Genomic DNA, 6052 nt, shown 5'->3' on the forward strand with positions numbered 1-6052 from the left:
AGGATAATTTGAAAGCTGTGCAATACTGAAACAGGATCCTTCAACATACTGTTGAGCCCCGCTGCCTATGATGTCGTGAACCTAAGTATGCTTGAAATCAGCTAAAACGTGCAGTGTATCATTCCAGTATGTGAAATATTGGACAGCCTCAGGTGGGCCACTGTCAAAGAGTGAAGCAAGCGTGGTCAACAACATCTTGACCACCTTGTGGACACCTTCCTCAGGAGGGTCCAATGCAAAAAAAATGGAGTAATATCGTATCTGCAGTTGATTTTAATTTCACAGATTGCACTTTTGAACAAACTGCATTTAGTTTGGTTAGTACAGTTTTTCTTCACAGGTTTTTCTTTACTTTTTTATGTTTATCCTTTAATTCCCTGCTCACAGTGAATCTAATTCCATACGTTTGCAGATATGTAGGTGATGCAAAATTGTTTTTGAGCAGTTGATGTGGTGGATTAAATTTACACTAATTACTGTAACAAATGCTCAAACTGATGACCATCCCTATCCAGACAGTGCTGCTGCCATAAAACAATGGGGTGGGAAAGTTAAGAAAATAATTACATTTGAATTGATGACACTGTTGGTTAATTTCCTGCTGCAATTTATAGTGTATTTCTCATTTCGTTTCATAAATGTTTTCTTTTGGGTATCCACATAAGAAGTAGTAGTGCATGGGTGTACAGAAATTACAGAAATTCCTAGATGGAACAATATATAAAATAAGGGAAAGGCAACCACTCAACTGTAACAGACCGATGGTGGTGCATAAACACATGTGACTGAAAACAATTTTCATTAGCTTTCAAGATCTCACTTTATTTCTGATAGAAAATACACACATTTCAATACACAACCACACAGGCTCTCCTGCAGGAGAGCTTCTGTAAAGTTTGGAAGGTAGGAGACGAGATACTGGCAGAAGTAAAGCTGTGGGTACCGGGTGTGAGTCGTGCTTCGGTAGCTCAGTTGGTAGAGCACTTGCCCGCGAAAGGCAAAGGTCCCGAGTTCGAGTCTCGGTCGGGCACACAGTTTTAATCTGCCAGGAAGTTTCTGATCATTGCCTTATGACAGAGGAAATGAAACAGAATGACCTCCTCAGATTCCCAGAAGACCATCACCACGAGTTTACTGGCCAAGGATGTAGCTTTGAGCTATTCCTTCAGAAGGGAGGTGATGTGATGCCACTCCATGGATTGCTGTTTGGTTTCCAGTTTGAAGTGATAAAGCCATGTTTCATCACCTGTGATGATTTTCAACAAAAAACTGTCACAATCTCATAATGCACAAGCAATTCTGCACAAATGGTCCTTCATTGCTCTTTATGGTCTTCTGTTAGTTGGCGAGGAACCCAGTGGGCACACATCTTTGAGTACCCCAACTGGTGGAAGAGTGTGTTGGCACTACCAACAGAGACATCCATTTGTACAGCAGTATGTTTGATGGTGATCTGTTGATCATCTTAAATGAGGGTGTCCAAACCTTTCAACACTGCAGTTGTCACAGCTGTGTGTGGCCAGCTGGTATGCAAATCAGACAGGGTTGCACGACCTTGTTGTGACAATGACAGAAACCTCACCCAATGACTCACCGTGCTTTTCTCACTGCCAGGTCTCCATAGATATTCTGCAAGTCCCTATGAATATTTATGTTGCTCTGTTTTTCTGCCAAAAGAAACTCAATGACAGCTCTCTGCTTGGAAAGCATCTCCATGACACCCATCATTTTGAAGGCTACATATAGAACTGCCACCTTTTGGAACTTCATGAAACTATATGGGCTCAAGCAGGAATATTCCATGGTGTCCCACAACAAACTCGTCATTTTTTCAACCGAAACTGGCCAAAAAAAGGCGGTGCATTACTTACTGAATGCCCCTCATAATTGTGGGTCAAGATGTTGCTGGCCATGAGGATTAATAAAGAGGTGGTAGATTTAGTATTAGGAGGATGCTGTAAAGGCAGTGTCCCATGGCCCAAGACCATGGGTAATGGAGGTGGGAGAAACTGGTGTACAGTCATGTTACATCCACGTAGTGGTAATAGGAGAGGGACTGTGGAAAGACAGGGAAGGAAGTGTGCAATGTCGTGAATGTAGGATGGTGCATTGTGGGCAATAGTTTGAAGGTGTGATCAACAAAGGCAGAAGTTGTGTTCTATGGGACCAACCACAATGGGATGATCAGAGGGAAACCTGAGGTCTTGGCTTTGTAAAGCAGCAAAATATAGGGGTGTGGGGGTTGCTAGAGCATTTACTGTGCAATGTTCTATGTGAGCATGACCAACCATTTGTGCCGGCCGAGCAGTTCTAGGCGCTACAGTCTGGAACCGCGCGACTGCTACGGTCGCAGGTTTGAATCCTGCCTCGGGCATGGAGGTGTGTGATGTACTTATGTTAGTTAGGTTTAAGTAGTTCTAAGTTCTAGGGGACTGATGACCTTAGAAGTTAAGTCCCATAGTGCTCAGAACCATTTGAACCATTTTTGAACCAACCATTTGCTTACATGAATGGCCACTACCAAACTGTAGCCAACCATGGACCTGACCATCCAGTTACTGAAAACGTTGCACACCACAACACAAATGACTTTAATAGCTACTTCACTATGCGTGCCATTTGGATACTCCCTTCTAGCACAATTTCCTGTGAGCTATACATGTGGGAATTGTCTCTCCAGCATATCCTGTGTTCTTGCAATCCCCCTGGCCTCAACTTCAGCTATTCTTTTGCCAGTGCCTCATCTTACATCTTCCCTTTTCTCCTCTTGTCACTGTCCACACCACTTCTATCTAGATCATGTACTGGCTTCTCCCACCACTTTTCTTCCCTCTCTCTATGCGGTCTTTCTCTCTTTTCTTTCCACCCCACTCCCCCCCCTGTCTCTCCCTCCATCTCCACCTTTCTCTCTTTTCCCTTTTTTCTGTATCTCTTACATGCTCTACTCCTTCACAATCCCCTTCATCTTGTTGAGAAGTCGCTGAGTCATCTACCATTCCTGCTCCTGTCTTACACTACTCTGCTAACCCGTCCTTGCCTTATGAGGCCTTTCTTACCCTCTTCCTACACCTGTCAGCCCAGGCATCTGTTTTCATACTTTCATAGTATCAACACAGCAAGGCTGTGTTGGTTAATATTACAAAAGCAGATCAGTCAGTCATACAGACTGTTGCCCTTGCAACTACTGAAAAGGCTGTCCCCTCTTCAAGAACCACAAGCTAATCTGTCCTCTCCACAGGTACACCTCAACTGAGGCAAACAAGCTACATTGCCCAGGCAAGATCCATGGTTCTTAGCATGTGCTTCTTAGTATTAACCTAAATACTTACACAATGTGATGGACCCAAGATGTTCACCACTAATCGTGTAATCAGATACTACATGATTCCTTCTCTTTGTTGCAGACTTTATCTTACTTTTATCCACATGTAAAGAGAGCCGCAGTTCATTACACCAAGTGGAAATATTGTCCACATATTCCTGCAATTCCATACAATTGTCCAATTATGATACGATACTTTCCTGCAGACAACAGCCTGTCAGTGAACTACCTTATAGTGTTGCTGAGCCTATCCAGTAAATTGTTTATGTACATTGAAAACATTAGAGGTCCTGTTAAATTCCTTGGGGCATGTCGACATTGCTTTCATTTCTGTGAAACAATCATGGTCCAGTATAACATACTGTATTGTATTAGTCAAATATTCCTTCACCCAATCATATATTTATGAATATGTTCCATGTTGTCATGTCTAGGGTGATAGTTGACAATGTGTTACAGTGTCAAACATCTTATGGAAATACAATAAGATGCAATCTGCCTGTTCATCTGCATTTATTGTTTACAAAATTCCACACCAGAATAAAGCAAGCTGTGTATCACAGGACTGGTTTTCCTCTATATCTGTGATGATTATCTGAGAGAATCTTGTTTCTCTCCAAGAACCTCATAGTTTTTGAGCTTAGAATATGTTCTAGAGTCCTGTGACAAATGAAGATTAGGAACAATGGTCTATAGTTCTGTGCATCTGATCTATTACCCTTTTTGTAAACAGGAGCAACCTACACTCTTTTCCTGTCACACAGGACTGTCCACAATGCAAGTGATTAGTGATAAATTTGAGCTAGGAAAGAAAATAATTCCATGGTGTATTTATGTAAAAATCTAACTTGACTTCTGTTAGGGATTGGTGCCTGTTTTGCTTTAAGCAGTTTTAATTGTTTTTCAATACTGGAGGTGCTAATATCAATATCATTCATTTGTGAGTCTGTGTGGCAATCAGAGATTGACACAATAGTATCCTCTTGCATGAATACATTTTTAAATGTGCAATAACCCCTCACAGATGTCAGTTGGCGGCACTAACAGTGGAGGGTTTGTGAAGCATGTTGGGGGATTTGGAAGACAGTGTAGTCATTGTCATAATGTGGAAACCATCAAAAGGGCATGATTAATGGCTTTCAGCCTAAGGTTGGAAGCATTTCTGAAACAGTTAACTTTCTAAACTGTTCACAGGCCACTGTGTTTAAAGTGCATTGTGCATAATAAAATGCCAGTACCCAAAACTGGTGCCGAGGCAACTGTGGTGCACCACAGGCCATAGATGAAAGGGATGAATGATGGCTGCGGAATAGACATGCAGTTGTTGAGAACTGACCATCCAGGTGAAACACAGAGCTACTAACAATGACTCCTCAATCACTGGTAATTAAAAGTTGCAGCATATGGGCCTCCGCATCAGGCACCTGGTTCATGCCCCCATGCTGCCTGCTGTTCATTGGTGATGAAGGCTGGAATTTGCACGCCAATACCACAACTGGATAGGTGTTCTTTTCAGATGAATTACATTCTCTGCTGCATTGGACAGTTAGCTATTGGCCCCAAACATTTAAAAGCAAGCATCCTGCAACAGTCGTTAGAAGGGTCCAGGCTGGAGGAGGGAGCATTATGATCGGGAAATGTATTTGTGGCACTTCCTGGGTGACATTGTCATTCTGGAAGGCACAGTGGATTAATACAAGTATGCATCTATCCTTGTGGACCATATCTGCCCCTACATGCAATTTTTTTTCCTTGGCATGATAATAACTACCACTTGGGACAATGAAACATGTTACACAGCTTGCAGTATAAGCATCAGGTACCAAGAGCATCAGGATGAGTTTACCATACTCTTCTGGCCACCAAACTCCCCAGATTTAAACCCAGTCTAGAATCTATGGGACCACCTCAGTCAGGCTGTTCTTGCCATGTATCCTCAACTGAGAAACATTGCACAGCTGGCCACAGCATTGGAGCCGGCATGGCTGCACGTCCCTGTTGGTACTTTCCAGAACCTCACTCACTGCCTGCATGTCTTACAGCAGTTCACACTACAAAAGGTGATTATTCATACTTTTGACAGATGGTCACATTAATGTAATTGGAAACTGTATTACTTCAGTTTTCTGTCCTGAGTTTCCACACCAGATGAATGTATAGGAGATTGAAAGGAAAGTTTGGATCTGTTCATTGACTTTATGTATGGCGAGAATGCCTTAAGATTTTCTGATAAATTTCATCATGCAATGATTGTGAAATTTACTGTAGGCTTCACACATGGTCCTTCTTACAGATGCTTGTGTTGCTATTAACTTTTCTCTTTCGGCATCCCTCCAATCTCTTTTGCAGCTAGACTGCAGTGGTCTCTATTCTTGTAACATTCTGCTCTCATTCTTGCAGCAACTTTTCAGCACAATATTTTTCATAGCATTTAAACTGAAGTGTGTTCATGTTGTCCAAAAAATAAATAAAAGATTACATTTTGACTTCATAATCTTTCCCAGTAGAAAAATTTACAATGCTCTTTGGTTTGCAGCCCAATGTTCAAGTCAAGTTGACACAATATTTCAATGGTTCCCTTGGCTGTTCTCTTCACCATCAAAATATTGTGTTGACTTGATTTGAAGATCCAAACTTGACTTGAAGATCCAAAGATCTTGACTTGAAGATCCAAATGCAACACAAGAAGAGTACAACAAAACATTACATTCGTTACCGTTAGTTGCAGAG

The sequence above is a fragment of the Schistocerca serialis genome, chromosome 1 (assembly GCF_023864345.2).
Source record: "Schistocerca serialis cubense isolate TAMUIC-IGC-003099 chromosome 1, iqSchSeri2.2, whole genome shotgun sequence".
Classification (NCBI taxonomy): domain Eukaryota; kingdom Metazoa; phylum Arthropoda; class Insecta; order Orthoptera; family Acrididae; genus Schistocerca; species Schistocerca serialis.